This window comes from Leopardus geoffroyi, chromosome B4, assembly GCF_018350155.1.
Source record: "Leopardus geoffroyi isolate Oge1 chromosome B4, O.geoffroyi_Oge1_pat1.0, whole genome shotgun sequence".
Lineage (NCBI taxonomy): Eukaryota > Metazoa > Chordata > Mammalia > Carnivora > Felidae > Leopardus > Leopardus geoffroyi.
This window is the reverse complement of record NC_059341.1, coordinates 19,873,807-19,894,107: the sequence shown is the minus strand read 5'-3', so window position 1 is coordinate 19,894,107 and position 20,301 is coordinate 19,873,807.

Genomic DNA, 20,301 nt, shown 5'->3' with positions numbered 1-20,301 from the left:
ATACTGATAGCACTGCTTTTCTACAAATGTGGAAACTGAGGTCCAGATCTTTTAAGTAACTCACTCAAGGGTCCCACGCCTGGAAAATGGCAAGCCAGGATTTTTGTCCTGCCCAGAGACCATACTCTTTACCTTTATTTTTTTATTTTTATTAAAAAAAAAAAAAATTTTTTTTTTTTAACATTTATTTATTTTTGAGACAGAGACAGAGCATGAACAGGGGAGGGTCAGAGAGAGGGAGACACAGAATCTGAAACAGGCTCCAGGCTCTGAGCAGTCAGCACAGAGCCCGACGCGGGGCTCGAACTCACGGACCGCGCGAGATCATGACCTGAGCCGAAGTCAGCCGCCTAACCGACTGAGCCACCCAGGTGCCCCCATACTCTTTACCTTTAAAAACCTGGCCCCTAGGAAAATAACTATTTTTGGAACGCACGAAGTCATGGCTATCTTGACAAGGAGGTTTTTGTTCAATGCTTTATAGATATAATTCATTGTACATTTTTTAATATTTATTTTTGAGAGAGACAGAGTTTAAGTGGGGGAGGGGCAGAGAGAGAGGGAGACACAGAATCTGAAGCAGGCTCCAGGCTCTGTCCGAGCCGTTAGCACGGAGCTGGATGCGGGACTTGAACTCCTGAATCGCGAGATCAGGCCCTCAGCCAAAGTCAGAAGGCTCAACCAACTGAGCCACCCAGGTGCCCCTATTGTACATTTAAAAAGTAGAAGTGCGCCTGCAGCCCCTCTCCTGTGCATGTAGTTTCTGGAAATTTGTAGGATGTGTATGAATTGTTCATCTCTAGCATTTGTGATTTGATTTCTCCCAGGTGGAAAATATGTCCTTCATTACACAGTAGTGAGTGCCAGGTAAACTTGGTGTTCCCGAGCCGCCCAAAGGGGATTTCTGGGAGAAGGGGAGGGGCTGGCTAGAACCGGAGCAACTGACATCAGCTGGCTCCCCTCTACCTAGGGCTTCAGTTGCAAACATTTTAATACTACTTTTTCCCCACAGCAAGCGAATGGTTACAGAAATTAGCTGCTATCCGATAAGACAACTGTGGTTGAGACTGTTGGAAAGTGAAATCTCTTTGGGAGAGCAGAAGCAACATCTAAATGAGCTCTTCTGGGGGTGCCTGGGTGGCTCAGTCGGTTGGGCGGCTGCTTTCGGCTCAGGTCATGACCTTCCGCTCATGTGTTCGAGCCCCGCTTGAGCTCTGTGCCAACAGCTCGGAGGCTGGAAGCCTGCTTCGGATTCTGTGTCTCCCTCTCTCTCTGCCCCTCCCCTGCTTGCACTCTTGTCTCTCTCTCTCTCTCAAATATAGATAAACATTAAAAATAGATAAATGAGATCTTCTGTTCATTCTGGAGTGTTCTGTCCACTGCACATGGATGGGCCCATAGTTAACGAAGCTCTTCTCACATTAAAAAAAAAAAAAAAAAAAAGCAGCAGGTGCTCTTTAAAAAAACAAAAAGAAAAGAAATATTAGTGATTTTTTAAAAAAGATCTGAATCGTACGTGTAGGTGGCTAAGAATGACTTGGGTATGTACTCCAGGCCTGTGTTTTCAACTCTGACTTTTGCACGAGCAGGAAGAGGAAGAACCAATTTTGTTGATATGAGATAAAAGATGTCCTCACACATGATGAGTGTCATCAGCTTCACTAGCCAGCATCTGAATTGTGAATTTTGCAGTTGCAGAAAGAGAAGAATGAAAATAAAAAGGAGCGAGGGAAGATAGAGGAAGATTATAGGTTATGCCTACACCGTTTATGGCAAAGGAAAGCAGTGGAATCTCGCTCAGGACAGGGGTGTGTGCAGGGTATAGCTGTAGGTAGTAATTGAAATTTATATAGACTTTGGCTAAACTGTGACCACCACTCGCATTATCTCCATAATCTCCCGGGCCAGACGTGCCATTAAGTATGATACGATCACTCTCACAACAGGGGCTGCTAGTTAGAGAGAGCTCCAAGGTGGTTACTGAAATGTCTGAGGAAAACAAAGGACAAAAAGAACAACGCTCTGATGCATGGAAAGAACAATCAGAATTGGTCTGGCGGCACGGCCTCTGGACAAACCGCGAGGCAACGTAAGCGCCGTTCCCCCTTCGCAGGCCTTCCAGGTCAGGATCTACGGGATGTAGAGCAGAGAGCGTCTTATGAGACTACGTGTCAGTGACTATATTTATGATGGTATTGCAGATTTTCTTTCTTTCGCAGTAGCATAGGCATGCCCTATATGGTCACTAGTGTAATAATAAGCAATAAAAATAATCATCTACTGAGTGATTACTGTGAACAGACACAGTTGGGTCCATTATGCTTTCCCATCTTGGGAAAGATGTGAATCCCCAAAGGGATGTCAATCTCCAAAGGAACGGTTGCTGCTTCGACCAAAATGACAGAGGCCCACTACAGTATGACCATTCCCATTCAACAGAAAAAGAATCTGAGTCTCAGAGGTGTTAAGTAAGTTGCCCAAGGTCACACAGCCGGCGTAGGAAGAGGCCCTCATCTGTTCTGCTTTGTAAGCTCAGGCTCTTGATATCTCATACTTGGTGGACTATGCGTGGACATATCCAGGGGCACATTTCTGGGAACTGTGTCCTTTGAACACGTTTGTATGGGATGTTATAATTTTAACATATTTAAATAAAACATCAAATGTGCTCTGAGCATTTGTTCCCACTGTTTTTTATCAGGGTGCTTTTAGGTTCCAGGTTCTGAATCTTTCCTTTTCCTGCAAATGAAGCAACGAACTTCCTCCCCTACCTCCACTGCGGGCAGAACCCTTGCATTCTGGTCTTAGTAAGTGAATTTGAGGAAACTTGGCCTGACAAACAGGAACCAAGTGCCCTTGTTCTTTGTTTCGGTAACCTGGTTTGATTTCTCATCTCATTCTGGTACTTAGATTTTTTAGCACCTTGTGTCCAAGTACCTACCATCACCACTGGTTTAGATCCTAGGCCTTCAGGGACTTGGATGCTCTTGCTTTTGCCAGTTCCTTCCAGGAACACCTGGCCAGGCCTGGCATTGTTGCTGCCCTACTTATGTTATGCGTTCCATGGCCTCTCAAAGTACCTGGTCCTAGATTTGGCCTGTCCATGGGTCTTCCCATTAACACATGCTGGACTTTTCCAATGCTGGCCATTTGCCTAGACCACCACATTTTCTCTACTGACATGAGTTTGGACTATAAAGTTTTGCATGCTTCTGGGGTGACTTTCTCTAGGTCCCAGAAGCTTTTTTCTTCCTCAGATGTGGTCCTACCCAAACGGGCAACTTACACGGAGTTCTGTGGTCTTCCCTCCTACCCTCCCTGGCAACAGTTAACCAGGATCTTCATAACTGGGTTCCAAGTTGTGAAGTTTTCTTCTTAGGAATGTTCTTTTGGGACGCCTGGGTGGCTGAGTCTGTTGAGCATCTGACTACTGATTTCGGCCCAGATTATGATCTCACAGTTCATGAGATCGAGCCCCGCCTCAGGCTCCACGCTGACAGCACAGAGCCTACTTGGGATTCTCTCTCCTCTCTCTGCCCCTCCCCCACTCGTGTTCTTTCTCACTCTCTCTAAATAAATAAATACACTTAAAAAAAAAGAAATGTTCTTTCTCTAACTCCTCATTTCTGCATATGCAAATCCAGCTGACTAGTTAAGGAATAGCTCTGAGGTCACGCCTTTTTTTTTGAAGTGTGATCCCACAACTGGTAAAAGTATTTCCTACCTTTGTCATCTCATGGCGTTTTATTTTCACCTCTTTGATGGCACTGATTACAAGCTCATGTATATTGGGTTTCATTCAACTGTAAGCTTCTTGATGTCAGGTAGCACTGCATGAATACCTGTAAATGAGCTGGTGCCACCACTGGCTAGAGAGGTCACCTCATAAATGTTTGCCAAATGAATACATCACTTGTATAGCTACTTTTCTCTTCTTTGCCTTACTTAAAAAAAAAAAGTTTATTTATTTTTGAGAGAGAGAGACAGACAGACAGACAGACAGAGCTCGAGCAGGGGAGGGGCAGAGAGAGGGGGAGACACAGAATCCGAAGCAGGTTCCAGGCCCTGAGCTGTCGGCCCAGAGTCCGACGCGGGGTTCCAACCCATGAGCCGTGAGATCGTGACTGGGGCTGAAGTTGGACACTTAACTGGCGGAGCCACCCAGGCGACCCTCTTTTCTTTAGTTTAAAGCAGTGAAAGAAACACAAGTAATGAGGCTCAAATTCCAGTCTTAGCATGGCTGCCCACTTAGTCCACCAACTTGACCAAACCACCACAAAGTATCTTTATCTCAGTTTGCCCACTGAGGAAGTAGCAATAAAAATAATTCTAACGGATCATGTGTATGTGTATACAAGACTATAGATGTCCTAGCTCAGGCTTTCAATAGGAAAAGATTCCTACAAGTTGCCCTTACTAAGACTGGAAATAAAATGGGGTCCCGAATGGGAGCGATGGGTACAGAAGCATAATGGACTCAATGTTAATCTCCAGTCTCTGATGCGAAAGAAGATTGGGTTGGGGGCCCGGACACCATTCTGTGTAGAGAAAGGGTTATAACTAGATTTCATGGATTAGTTAAGCCAAAGTCATATATGTAGGAAAGGCAGAATGGATGGAACACTGTGGGTCTCCATCACTTCATGTGGACATGGCCCTATTGTGGAGAAAGTCTCTTTTGAAAGCCCCCAGACTGCCTCTTGGGTCCCCCTCAACTGGCCTTTGGTGAAGTTGTGATATTGTGATTTGCAATAAGAAATATATATTTAGTCTTTGTCCCTACTGGTGGCACAGAGCTCCTAAAACCCTTGGAGTTTCCTAAGCAGTTAATGAGGTGACTTTGGAGGGAACCTAGTGATGGGTGCTGGTTGCCAGGGGAGTCAACCATGTGACGACTGGGTTAGAGCTTTCAGTCCAATCCCCCAACCTCTGGCGGGGTGGTGGTGGAGAGGGGCTGGAGGTAGAATCGATTGCCAATGGCCAATGATTTAATCAATCAGGCCTATGTCAGAAAGTCTCCATAAAAAACCCAAAGGACAGAGTTTGGAGAGCTTCTGGGTTGGTAAACACATGGAGATTTGGGGGAGAGTGGGATGCTTGGAAAGAGCATGTAACCCCCCGCCCCTTCCCCATACCTTACCTCACGCATCTCTTTTACCTGGCTGTTCCCGAGTTATATCTTTTTATAATCAGCTGGTAATCTAGGAAGGAATATGCATCTGTGAGTTCTGTGAACTGCTCTAGCAAATTAATCAAAACCCAAGGTGGAGGAGGTCATGGGAGCATCCAGTCTGTAGTCAGTCAGTCAGTCAGAAGCACAGGTAACAAACCGGGCTTATGACTGGGGTCTGAAGTGGGGGTGGGAGAGGGGGCAGTCTTGTAGGACTCAATCCCTAACCTGTGGAAACTGACTCTATCTCTGGTTCATAGTATCAGAATTGAGTTGAGTTGTAGGACATCTAGTTGATGTCCGAGAATTCCTTGGTGTGGTGAATCCCCTCCATCCCACACATTAGAACTGAGTGACCATGCTAGGGGTCCTCTAACCAGGCTCCCTGACAGGGCTGATAACTCAACAAGGGTCAAAATATGTGAGTTCTAACCAGCTATGTGTCCATGGTAAGTTACTTTACCTTTCTTGAATATTTACAGTCTCATCTTTAAAAGGGCAATAAACATGCCTGTGCCTTTAAGAAATTTAGAGTGATCAAATAATATGTGTGAATAAAAAGCATTTGGCAGAAATGCATGGTATAATGGGAAACAAAAGTAGATTTCAGTTCTTTTGAAATGAATGCCAATTAGGCAGAAAATAGTAAAATAACACTTTGTGTGTTTGGCATCATTGGGGGATTCATAAAAGTGAATTTTCTGGGTTTGCTAACCCCTTGAAATGTCAACATAAGAAAATTATACTATACACAATTGATCGTACATTAAGTGAAAATATCCCAAATGATCATGAGGTCATTTTATCCCCCTCTTCTCACCCCCTTGGGGCCAATTACCAATTAAATTATACTCAAATTTGCAATTTTGCATTATTGTGAGGTTTTATTATACATGCTTTTCTGTGTTCCTGACTTGTATATATGGAAAATAATTAAAGATTTCTGAGGTCTTGGTTATGAATACAGTTGGGATATGATACAGGATATTCTGTCTCTACAGTACATGACCCCAGACTGTTATGTTTTGTTGAATAATTGAATTTGCTCTTTATAGCTTTTCTGAACTCTCCTTTTCTGCCTGGTTTTCTATGGTCATTTTTGCTTTTGTCAGAGAACTGAGAACCAGTGGTTGTTTTCTTTCTCTTTTATTTGCTCCTTTTAATCTGCTATGGGTTAGAAAGCCAGTAAATCAAGCTTATTAGAATTATATGTGCTTCCCAGGCCACAAGCCAAGGGGAAAATACAAGGTTATAAAAATAGGTTGTACAACAAACAAACAAAAAAAAAAAAATAGAAACAACCTAATGATGATAATATTTGATGTCTCAACTCTTACGCGCTTAACTATGAAAACTCCAAATTCATTCAAATTGCCCCCTTTGAGCTAGAAAAAGCAGAGAATTTTTCAGTTACCATCCAAACTTCCTTCTTTATTCACCAGGCCATGGGTTCTTGCCTTGGATGTGACGGATGTGCTGGGCCACTCATTCCGGAGGTACCAGGATGGCTGATGCCTGGCTGTGGCTGTGCTAGCGATTTATACTCTGTTGCACCTGCCTGACTAACCCCAACCCCAGCAGTGGATGCCAAGGTAGTGTGGTCAAGTATTATAATCACGACCTTAGTAAGCCATGCTTCCTGTGTCCACAGTCTCTCTGTAATGTCCTTCTGCTGCTCCCTTCATCCAAAGTAGAGTCTGCTACCCCATCTCTTGTCTTCAGGCTGCTTTGTGATTTGCTTTGACTCACGGGATGGGGTGGAAGTGACACTGTGTGACCTCTCAGGCTGGGCCTTACGGTGTCGTGCAGCTTCCCTTTCGCTGTCTTTGAAACGCTGCTGATGTGTGAACAAGCATGGGCTGGCCTCTTTGAGGACCAGAGACGAAGAGAGGGAGGCACAGCTGTCCCAGCTGAAGCCCCAGACCTGTGAGCGGGTAAGTCCCAGATCAGTCTGGGCCAGCCAGCCCCCTGCCAAGCCATCAGCTGACTACAGCTGCACGGTCAGCCTTGCTGGGACCAGGAGAAAAACTGCCCAGCTGATCCCAGCCCAGATTGCAGAACTGCGGAAGGAGAAATGGTTTGCTGTTGGAAGTCACTAAGGTTTGGGATGATTTGTAACGGAGCAAAGGTATAACTGAAACAGGGGGATAGAAAAATGCTTCTTTCCCGACAGCCTCCGTGGTGTTTGTGGTATATCCCAAAATGCTGTCTGGAGTTATTTTCGTTTATACAGAATAAGTGATAAAGATTTTGGTTTTGTTGTTCTTCTGTTTTATTGCATTGCCCCTAGAACGCTGGCTTTTCTTGTTTTCTTTTTTTAAGTGTTTATTTATTTATTTATTTGAGAGAGAGAGAGAGAGAGAGAGAGAGAGAGAGAGAACCAGCAGGGGAGGGGCAGAGAGAGAGGGAAAGAGAATCCCAAGCAGGCTCCACACTGTCAGCACAGAGCGTGACGTGGGGCTCGATCTCACAAACTGTGAGATCATGACCTGAGCTGAAATCAAGAGTCAGATGCTTAACCAACTACGACACCCAGGCGCCCCGAATGCTGGCTTTTCTTAAAGGGAATGCCACGCGCTGTCATCCCTAGTGCTCATCGGAGCCTACGCATGACTTTCCTTACCCAGGAGCGCGCATGGGGTTCCTACTCCCTGTAGCTGAGGGGTCTTACTCTATGGCTGTTGGTAGATCTCAAAAAACCCTTAGGAACATGGAGAGTAGCTACCCCAAAATACCCTCCCGGACCCTGGTGAATTAGTCAAATGGACCCAGTTTTCTCTCTGTCTGCTGGGACTCCATTCCATTGATCAAAAGCAAGAAAAAAATGTATTGATGGTAAGGCCTGAATGGTTTTCTTTTGAGCAGGTTATTTCTTCTACTATTTTTCTGGCTGGCCAAAGGCCTTTTTGGATTGTCAGGATACTTGGCTCTATTCTGGTTAGCTAAGGTTGCTTGATAAGTGATGACCTCCAGATAAATTGTTTTCTGTGTAAGACGCATCTATCTTATTTTATTTTTTATTTTTTAAAATTTTGTTTTATCTAGTGTTGTTAACATACAGTGCTATATTGGTTTCAGGTGCACGACATAGTGACTCAGCAATTCCATATATATATATATATATATTTTTTTTTTTTTTCAACGTTTTATTTATTTTTGGGACAGAGAGAGACAGAGCATGAACGGGGGAGGGGCAGAGAGAGAGGGAGACACAGAATCGGAAACAGGCTCCAGGCTTCGAGCCATCAGCCCAGAGCCTGACGCGGGGCTCGAACTCACGGACCGCGAGATCGTGACCTGGCTGAAGTCGGACACTTAACCGACTGCGCCACCCAGGCGCCCCAGCAATTCCATATATTAAGAAGCATATAAAATTAGAATTCCTTGTGTTTTTTACACTCTACGATGGGAAGATTAGTTGAATGAGATTTCATCACGAGCATGACTGTGTAGAAAATAGCTTCCTATGATAAGCCCTGGATGGCCTTGTTTCAGAGTGGGAGAAAAGGTATAAATCTTCAAATAAAAATAATATGAATTTAAAACTCTTATTCACTGCCATAGTTGTAAATTTTGCCACCCAAATGTAAGTCAGAGAATGACACAATGGAAGCTAATAATAAAAATAAAAGGGTTTTTTTCTTTCGTTATTGAGGGGCGCCTGGGTGGCTCAGTTAGTTGAGCATCTGACTTAGCTCAGGTTATGATCTCACTGCTCGTGGGCTCGAGCCCCGCATCAGGCTCTGTGCTCAGAGCCTGGAGCCTGCTTCAGATTCTGTGTCTCCCTCTCTCTGCCCCTCCCCTGCTCGGGCTCTGTCTCTGTCTTTCTCTCTCTCAAATATAAAATAAAACATTAAAAAAAAAAAAAAAGGAAATAAAAGTCACTTAATCTCCCTTCCAGGAATAGGCGCTATTAATGTTTCTTAATATGTCCTTCTAGACTTTTTGAGTGCATACACTCATTTAGGAGGAGTGTCCTCAAAAGTTGGAAAGCAAACTTTCTTCCGCCTCCAACTCGTATTTTACTCCAATTATTAGGTTAAAAGTTCACCAGGACTGTCTATTTCCTTTTAGACAACTAGGAAATTTTTATGGTGGCTAACTCATCATGCTTTGGGGATGGGGTAAAATATGGTCCGTGTGAGACCAGTGAATTTAGCTGTCTGGGTTTCGTCATTGTGTGATGATGCCTGCACAACCAAGAAAACACTTGTCGATTCATTTAAGCTAAGCGGACATTAAAAAACAGACTTGTTGGTGTCCATCAGTTGACAATACTTTCCCTCTTCTGGATCTGGACTGTGTTCGTATTGGTTAATGTTCTCAAAGACGTGAATATTACTCCCAAAGAATCACGTTTACTCAGCCTGGCTCAAGTGTGCTTCAAGGCGTTCACAATTTATTGGAATCTGAAATGAAATGAAGAAGGCATGAAAGCTGCTTTAACTAACAGATGGCTTTCATTAAATACAACCATTAATCTTGTCCTGATTATTTACTGGAATGTGTTAGACTGCAATGTTTCCTTAATCTATTGATGAACTATCACCACAAAATATGTCACTGAAGTAAAATAATTGTTGATGTGCTAATGAAAACCACCAGAGAGACCCAGGAGCCTTCCCTGTGTAGAATTACGGCGAGGAAGAATCTATTTAAGAAGAAAGAAAGGGTTGCTCTAGTATCAGATTGAACTACCTCTTTGGAGCCATTTTTAAGACTGGGGAACCAAGAGTGCAAAGCTGTGTAAATGATCTATTGAATTACAGGAACACTGCCTTTTTTTTTTTTTCCCCTTCAATCAAAATTCCCACATGTTTATTCCTGAACCAACCTACCGGGGCAGAGGCAGAGTAACAGATGAAAATGATTTCCTCCATAAAACATATCTATTGTTCAGGTAGTAGGGGCGTTTACAGAGCGCTAGGAGAGGCACATGTGACCTTTTTTTTTTTATTATTTTTTTATTTTTTTTTTAATTTTTTTTTTTCAACGTTTTTTTAATTTATTTTTGGGACAGAGAGAGACAGAGCATGAACGGGGGAGGGGCAGAGAGAGAGGGAGACACAGAATCGGAAACAGGCTCCAGGCTCCGAGCCACCAGCCCAGAGCCCGACGCGGGGCCCGAACCCACGGACCGCGAGATCGTGACCTGGCCGAAGTCGGACGCCCAACCGACTGCACCACCCAGGCGCCCCACATGTGACCTTTTTACGGCATAAGTATGTGTGCCATCTCACGTGTGATCCCTTATAGACCCAGCTCGGTTCTTCTCCAGTTGTGTCTGATTTTCTTACCAGTTTTCATCTGAATCCACTGGGGAATAGGATGATTCTACTTTTGTTTCTTGGCCAGGATTCGCTTGATCCTGAAAGTCTCATGAGAAGATGTGGACTGAGCCACCCAGGTGCCCCTTTCCATTTTCTAAATAATTTACAATATAGTTAATAACACCACTGTATTATGTACTTACAAATTTGCTAACAGGGTAGATTTTATGTTGTGTTCTTAATAGTAATAATAATAATGATGATGATAAATAGGGTGGGAGGAAACTTTTCAAAGTGACAGGTGTATAACATAGATTATGGTGATGATTCATAAGGGTTTGCCCATCTCCAAACTCATCAGGTTGTGCACATTAGATATGTACAGCTTTTTTTTTTTTTTTTTTTCAACGTTTATTTATTTTTGGGACAGAGAGAGACAGAGCATGAACAGGGGAGGGGCAGAGAGAGAGGAAGACACAGAATCGGAAACAGGCTCCAGGCTCTGAGCCATCAGCCCAGAGCCCGACGCGGGGCTCGAACTCACGGACCGCGAGATCGTGACCTGGCTGAAGTCGGACGCTTAACCGACTGCGCCACCCAGGCGCCCCTGTACAGCTTTTTTATGTCAATCATATCTCAATGAAGTGGTTTAAAAACAATAACAATAAAATTACATGTAAGAACAACACACACAAAAAGATTCACAGAAGAATTTTTATAAGGATTTATCATCTAGTAAATTTAATATAGCATTTAGATTTTAAGCTCCTATCTGTAACATATTGGGAACATATCTAAAGGTAAAGTAAAATGAACTGATATGCTTCATAAAGTTTACAATGGAGGAAGCAGGTGGGATTATGAAACCCCTCAGTTTCATCTGTTGGGTTCAGAGCACCTTTTACACACTGACTAACAAAGGAGAGGTTGTGCTTTAAGTATATGTATTTCTTCTCTCTCTCTCCATATATATGGAATTGGAAGGGGCTCAGTGAAACCTTTTTTTTTTAAGTTTATTTATTTATTTCCAGGAGTGGGGGGAGGGGGCAGGGAGAGAGGGTGAGACAGAGAGAGAGAGAGAGAGAGAGAGAGAGAGAGAGAGAGAGAGAGAATCCCAAGCAGGCTCTGCACTGTCAGCACAGAGCTCAACGTGGGGCTTGAACTCACAAACTGTGAGATCACGATATAAGCTGAAATCCAGAGTTGGTTGCTTAACTGAATGAGCCATCCAGGTTCCCCTGAAACATTTTGTACTATGTAATCACTGAACCCAGAGAAACAAAGAGATTGTCTAAATCAGTCAGCCAGTGAATGGCAAGCTATTACGACAATCAGAAGCCCAAGTTCTGGCATTTGACTGCCGGGTTCAAGCCCTGGCTTCTCACCCTATTAGCTACATATCTGTGGTAATTGATTTCATTTCTCTGGATCTAGGTTTTCCTATGAGAAAGCAGAAGCTAGGACTATCTACTGCCAAGGGTGGTTGTGAGAATTAAGAGATTCTCCAGGTGACTCTCTTAGCCAGGTGACTCTCTTAGCCAGCTGCCTTCCTTATTCATAGCAAGCACTCAGTGAATGGTTACTGGTGATTGCTACAGTAGTCTTTTTTTTTTTTTTTAACGTTTATTTATTATTGAGAGACAGAGAGAGACAGAGCATGAGCATGGGAAGGGCAGAGAGAGGAGGAGACACAGAATCCCAAGCAGGCTCCAGGCTCCGAGCTGTCAGCACAGAGCCCAACGTGGGGCTCGAATTCACAAACTTCGAGATCATGACCTGACCTGAAGTCGGATGCTCAACCGACTGAGCCGCCCAGGTGCATTATTCTTAATAAGCACAAGGACCAGAACTCAGCTTTCCTGACACCCATCCAGGGTCCTTTCCTCTACCCATGTGACCAAGTGGTATTTATCACGGCCGGGGTACCAGGTAGTCAGACTGAACTCACCCAACCATGGTGGCCACCCTGGCATCCTCCTTCCCGCAGGGATCGCCCCACTTAAAATCTCACTCAATACAGTGGATGTCTCCACAGCTCTTGGAATGCATGTGCAGAAACTTTGTATAACTTGGGGGAGGCATTAACCACCGGTGGGGGGGGGGGGGAATAGGAATCGTTTGGAGTAGGGCTGGCCCTGATGGTGGCACCTTGACTAAGCCATACAACCTCTCTGTACCTCGCTTTTCTCACACTTAATACTCACATGCTGCGCAAAGTTGTTACGGGGATCAACAAGGGTCAGCAGTGGGACAGCCCTTTGAGAAAGGGTAAACCATTACACAAATGCAGGAGATTTGCAAAATACCTAAACCTTCAAGAAAACAGGTTCCAGGGGGGATATCAGCCAAAATCTACATATGTCTCCCACATCACTGTCACATTTTATGCTTAGCTTGTCTCTGAGATTTAAAACATCACATTATATTTCTTCATTTCTATATTGGCAAAGTCAATCAAAATGAAAGGTTTTCTGTCCTTCTCTTCAGAAATGAGAATCAACTTCTTCCTATTAACAAGAAGTGATAAATGGGGAATCATTTCCCTGAGAAATGGAACGCACTATTTTATGATAGCTTAGGTTAATGAAAATATCACAAATTAAGTCCATGAACTAGAAACTCGTTATGCTCTTCAGCAAGTTTTTTCTTAAGCCTATCCTAAACTCCTTTCACATGTGAATAATGAATGTCTAAACCCACTCAGGGTTGGTAAACACTGTTTTAAACCCTGTTACGGAGTTGGTGATTTTTAAACATCAGAGCGGCTTAGCAAATAGTTGTAACTGGTGGTAAACATGTATTTTCAATTTTTGACATTTGTGCCTCTTCAATAAGATGTTGGCCTTTTTCCTCTTCTGACTCAATTTCCTTTCTGTTTCTTATTCTTTTTATAGATTGTTTCAATCTGTCTCACTTCTGAGCCAACACTTTTGAGATTAGGATACCATTTGGGATCCTTCCCCACGTCTAGCATACACATGCCTCTACGATCGTTTACAAGGACGCACATGCACACAAAGCTAATTACACCAGGGCTCAGCTCAAGCCTTTAATCACACGGGTACTCGCAAATATCCAAAGTGCCACTAGGAAATAATGAGACAGCTTTCATAAGCTGCTCACAAGAGTCTGTTTCTTCCCTTTATAGTGAAATTGTTTCTGCGAATATGTGTAATCAAAGAATGGATTAAGACCTTTCGAGGCCCACATCCTGCAGAGATGATGACATCTCAAATATACATACATATATATATATATATATACACACACACACATGTGTATATATACACATGTATATATATAATATACAAAGAAAACCAATCAAATAAGAATAATTTAATTTCCACAACGAACCCTCACTTTTTAGATTCTCTCTCTGTCTCTCTCTTTTTTTAATGTTTAATTTTATTTTATTTATTTATTTTTTTTTTTAAATTTTTTTTTTCAACGTTTATTTATTTTTGGGACAGAGAGAGACAGAGCATGAACGGGGGAGGGGCAGAGAGAGAGGGAGACACAGAACCGGAAACAGGCTCCAGGCTCTGAGCCATCAGCCCAGAGCCCGACGCGGGGCTCGAACTCACGGACCGCGAGATCGTGACCTGGCTGAAGTCGGACGCTTAACCGACTGTGCCACCCAGGCGCCCCTGTTTAATTTTATTTTTGAGAGAGAAAGCAAGTGGGGCAGGGGCAGAGAGAGGGGGACAGAGGATCCAAAGCAGGCTCTATGCTGACAGCAGCCAGCCCAATATGGGGCTCGAACTTGCAAACTGCGAGATCATGACCCGACTGACAGAGCCACCCAGGTGCTCCGAGAATCCCAAGCAGGCTCTGGTTGTCAGCACAGAGCCTGACGTGGGGCTTGAACCCATGAACCATGGGAAGATGGCCTGAACCAAAATCAAGAGTCAGATGCTGAACCGACTGAGCCGCCCAGGCGCCCCCCTCTCTGTCTCTCTTTAGTACTGCTGCTTAGCTGGTGGCTGAGGCACGTACTTGGTCCTTTTCTGGAGTCGTCAGCCCCACATAGGCCCCCAGAACCACACAGGAATAGGGGCTTCCTTCAACCCTCCCCCCAGGCTCCAGGCCTCAAACCTTTCTGCTGGTCTTTATGAGCCTCTGGGAAGGTTCCGCTCTGCTGTACCTTCTTCCTTCCTGCTTTTCTTCTCACCACTCAAGCCTCCTAGCTCAGAAACTTCTTTGTGCCGTCGCCCCCATCTCCTTGCTATTGGGCGTTAAGGCTGATAGGGTTCAGGACAAGCAACCCCAAAATAAGATACTTTGGCCGGTTGAATATTTGAGTTGAAGGAATTTGGGAGGTACACGTGCAGGAAGGACTCTGATGATGGTCCCTGTGCCCTGAAGCAGGTCATGGGACCCTCACATGAGAGATGCCGTCCCTATATTCAGAGGGAAGGAGCATCCTTATCTCTCTCTGTAGATGGAGAGATGCCCGGAGTAGCCCGAGTGAACAGGCCCTACCAAGTTTCCCCACTCTACTACATTTAGTCCATTCTCTCTTGTCCAATCACCTTTTTTCATGACTTCCACTCTTCGTCTCCTTACGAAGGCTCCTATGACACATAAAACTTGTGCGAAATGAATTCGTAGGTCTTTCTTTTCTTTTTTTTAATGATTATTTCTTTATTTTTGAGACAGAGACAGAGAGAACGAGCGCACGAGCAGGGGAACGTTGAGAGAGAGAGAGAGAGAGAGAGAGAGAGGAAAACACAGAATCTGAAGCAGGCTCTAGGCTCTGAGCTGTCAGCACAGAGCTCAATACAGGGCTCGAACCCATGAACTGTGAGATCGTGACCTGATCCAAAGTCGGATGCTTAACCAGCTGAGCCACTCAGGCACCCCTTAATTTGTCGGTTTTTCTGTTACGAGTCTGTCTTTTGTCAGTTCTATATGCAGGGCTCCTGACGGGGACCAGACGGTGGGGACAAGAAGAGACTTTTTCTCCCTCCCCTACCAGGCTGCAGGTTTGTGCAGAAGGAGATAACCGTTCTGCGCCAGGGCACCGCTGCGAGAGACCCCTGAGGGCTGTCATTCCATCTGTGTGGCTTACCCTCTGTCCTCTGATGGTGGGGCGGGGGGGTAAAGGTTCACGCGTTTGTCCATCCCTACACTTAGTTTTCTCATCCATGATTCAACTAACGCGGTTTTTGAGTGAAGACTATATTCCAGGTGCTGTGCTATCATCAAAGGAAACCAGGGCCGGATTGCGCTTACAGCTGTAAAAACACATTGCATTCGGGAACTGTCGCAATAGGGAAAGAGACAGCTCAGCATAAAACTGGCCTCAATTCTGAATACAATGAGGAAAAGTGGGAATTTATAGCCAAAGAGCAGGATGAGGGTCAGTGGATGGAAATGACTAAAAGGAAACATCAGGAATAAGGAGGGATTTTGGTTAAACAAAACTGAGCAGGATGATTGCTGAGGACAGGCCACAGTGATCAGATATCATCTGGGGGAGGGTCGGGATGAGAAATGTGATCGGATACCGAGGGTGGGGGATTCTCTCTTAACCGACTTAACAAGATTCTTGCTGAAACAGGGCAGTGCTGGCCCAACATGGATGGTCCCTGCTGCCCGAGGTTGAAGCTTCATTGAGAAAGAGCTTAGAGCATCCTGTCTCTGGAGAGATCCCTTGTCACTGGGCACTGGGGAAGGGCGTGAGGGGCAAAGGGAGTCCAGGACGCTATCCCTTCCTTAAGAAGCAAGCAAATGCGAGCAGATAATCGCATCCTAACCGTGTGGTCAGCGCGCGTGCGGGGTGCTTAGTAGAGGAAGCAAATCACCTTGCGACCGAGCCCCATTTCTTCTTCTTCCGGGAAGGGCAGTTTGAAAGACTGGTCCCAGGACCCCCGAGAAGTCCTTACTCCCGCAGAGGAAGGGGGGGCCCCTCACGAAACAATGCCAGGGTTCGCTGACTTGCTTTGAAGTATAAATTCAGATCTTTCTGGCCAGTTGAATTTCCGACCGTTTCAAGTTTTTAAAACAGGAAGATGTTCAGATGTGAAACATAGCTTGCTCATGCTTACTTCTCCCCTTTAGTGGGCATTTTGCCTTTAAATGTTGTACAGATGCCTGAAGTATTCCCACTGTGAGAGTCAACCGGGACGTGCATGTCGTAGTTCTAGATGTGTTTGATGTTCAGTCTTGCTTTGGATACTTGGCCTCATGAGTTTATATATCTAGGGCCTCCTAAATCAGAGGCCAGTCGTTAACATGGAAAAGGCAGGAAAATAACGTCCCAGGTTGAGAGGAAGAAATGTAAAAATTCCACTTGGCTTTCTTTATTGTTCTATGGGTGGCATGGAAATATTTTTTATAAAAAAGACATCCGGGAACTAGATTAAGATTCCTGTTTCTGTTACTTTGGGTCAGGAAATAGCCTTTTTTTTTTTTTTTGAAATCTTTTTTGATGTAGATCAGATTTGTTTTGTTTGCTTTGGTGTGTCTTATGTGGACCAAATAAGTGGTCTGTGAGGAACTAGATGGAAACAGTCCCTGCTTCCACTTGCTTTGTTATACCTCTGGGTGGAGAGTTAGAAAATGAAGCCGCGTTAAAAAAAAAAAAAATGAAAGCAGACTTCAGGGTTTACAGATGTTTGGTTGGGTGTTCGTTTGCATCTGTACAGACTCCTCAGTGGGAGGCAGGGTGCTCAAGTCGCTGTTAAGTAGCAAAGAACGTTTCTTTCTGATTATAATGAACCATTTGGCAGAGTATTTGGAAATGCTAATGGCCTTTGACTTACTTCATCCAGATAAATCCTTTTGTCCAGTTGGAATTATCCCTTTCCCACCAGGTGCGGGGGGGGGGGGGGGGGGGGGGGGGGGGGGGGGGCGGTGCAGTGGAACTGCCCTGTATGTACCCCGGGAGGTCCTTACTGGGAAGCAAGCTCTCCCTTGGTCACACTCAGGGTCAATAACACGTAGTGTGCTGTTTTTACAGTGCAGACATAGTCTCAATTAGGACAACACACACACACACACACACACACACACACACACACACACACACAAGAATAGCCTAAAAACAATGCCTAATTGGAAGAATATCTTTTTTAAAGATACAAATAGAATCATGTTATCTTTATAGTAAGAGGAACACCATTTAGCGTAGCTCAGTTTTATTCTTCATCACGTCATTGAGAGGCTAGCCCTGCCAAGGCATCTGTCTCTTCTTTTTGTTTTGACCCCCTAGATGAGAAAGCGAACCCTGAAAACAGGTGCAGGTAATTCTTATTAATTACTTTGATTTCATTGGGGGTAAAACTTGAGGAAAACCCCTTATAATCAGAGCTAAGTGAACATACACATTCTTTCCCTGCAGAAAAGAGACCCTCCCACCCCACCCCTCAAACAGACAAAGACAGTCTACAAAAGACGGCCCTGTTACATGAAATTTCTTTCAGGTTTACCAGTTTCTTTCTTCTTTTCCCTTCTTTTTTTTTTTTTTTTTTGTTTGTTTAGAGCTAAATGACAGGCCTTTATCATATGTAGGCATCAAGTGCTTACTTTCTCGGTTGCGATTCCATCACCCATAATGGCCTTTGTATACATATACATTGCCCTTCTTTAATAGAAACCTGATGAACTTCAGAATTTATGTGAAATATGTCTTCAATATGAACCTCTGTTCATTTTTTTTTTTTTTTTTCCCAGAAGCAGAGTAGCACAGCAGCCTCCATTTGTTTTCAACATCGTTTCTGGTCTCATCTCATTCCTTACAGCAGCCCTGTTCACAGGCTGAATGGAAACATTGATACACGTGAAGCCGTGCTCAATTTCTCTAATAATCAAAGAAACGCATATTAAAATGAGATGGTATCATTTCTCCTATCATTGTGACAGAAATGAAGGATACTGATCATGCCCATCGCTGGTGAGGGAGTGGGGCAGAGAACCTGGGAGAATACTGCTCCCTTCCCCCAGCGTCCCAGGGCCCACCCTTCCTGAAGCCCCTGCTCTATTCCAGCCCCTGGGAGCTGCAAATCACATGTTCTTGCAATAAACCCTTTTTCTTTTTTTGCATTTGTTTTTGACTTTTTTAAAAAAATGTTTTTATTTATTTTTGACAGAGAGAGAGAGAGAGAGAGAGAGAGAGAATGTGCATGAGCTGAGGAGGCGCAGAGAGAGGGGGGACAGAGGACCTGAAGTGGGCTCTGCACTGACAGCAGGAACCCCAATGCGGGGCTGGGACTCATGAACCCTGAGATCATGACCCGAGCCGAAGTAGGACACTTAACCCACTGAGTGACCCTGGTGCCCCCCACTTTTTTTTTTTTTTTTTGCAAGTCAAGAGTGTTAATAATACCTTTGCCTTCATTTCAACCTATTTTCTCTTGATGGTATTTATTACATTAGCGGATCATCACCGTGCTCTTGCCTTCGTTGTACTAAGGATACCAAACCGTTTTCTAATATCTTTTCTGGATCCTGCATACAGTCATTTTCAGCTGTAGGCTTAGATTTTCAGTGAGCTTTCTGGGCATTTTTCCCTTTTCCTTTGTCTAAGCGTGACTTCACAGATCTCAAGTTTTGTCTCCCCACACCCTCCGTTTTTTGAACTTCAAACGAGAGATTGCTATCAGATCTTTAATTGCTATTAAATACCCTTAGCTCTACCCACTGGGTACTTCCCCCTCTTAGATCTAGAGCTGGGGGGCAGACTGATATGCTGAGATCTCCCCCCACCCCGTGTCCCCAGAGAGTTCCATCTAGGGAGGCTCTTGAGGTACCCAAGTATGAGAACTTCCGGACCCCCCTTTATCTTGCCCTTTGGTTCTTTGAACCACTGGAACATGGGAACAACCATAATGGACCTCTCTCTCCAGGACAGATTGCGATCCCCATGGGCTGCCCCCCGGACTCCTCTCTTCTCTGACCCAGTCCACAGAACTTCGCCTGTGGGGTTATGCCTCCCAGGATGCAGAGCACCATTGCTTATCAGCTCTTTCTTGCCCTGAGTTTTCTGGCAGAGAGACAAGGTGCATACGGGGAACTTACTCTGCCTCACGGCTCATTATTCGGTTTTTTGGTAGCCACAGACACTCAGTCTCTGAGACAGGAAGGAGACTCCGAGGGAGGTGTAACATGTCTTAATGCTTTTCTTCGGTCTGGCTCTGGTTAGATTGTTCTCAACCTGCCTCCATGGGCAATAACGGCGGGGGGAAATTTCTAACAGGTTTTGGCATTAGATGGTCTCTCAGTGTGAGTTGTCAGTAGATAGGAAGGAAGCTGATGAGGAATCCAGTGATCCTTTGCGTAGGACCTGCCTGCCCACCACATGAAGTCTGTCGTACTCCCCGTGGGCTTTAGTGGTCTGCAAATGGGCCCGGATCCTGTAATCTATACCCTCTGCTCCAAGCAGCTGGCCTCCTTAGCCTGTTTATTCCTGTCTCTCTTCTTCCTGGCAGGATCCCTTTCTCTGTTCAGCTAAATCTTTTCATGTAAGGCCACCATAAAGTTCCATCTCCTTCGCGAAGCCTTTTGATGATTCCAGTGTACGTCCAAGTCCTCCATTTTCTTTCATTCATTCATTCATTCATTCACCGAACACATATTTGTTAGATGCTTATGCCATGCCAATTACCATGCTTATGTGGGACTCCCACAGCAAATAAGGCAAACTTGTTCCCTGCCTTCGAGGGGCTGAGAGTTTAGGCATTGTACAGATGCAAGAATCACATAATGATAGATTCTTTCCTCCTTATAATCTTTATTTATTAACCAGGGTAGGTTTTGTTGTGGTTGATTTTTGGCTTTTGGCAACCGGTAAAACCCAGTTAGGAGTACGGGCCCAAACGTGGATTTCTTTGGGGGAAGATTCTGGCTCACAGACCGGGT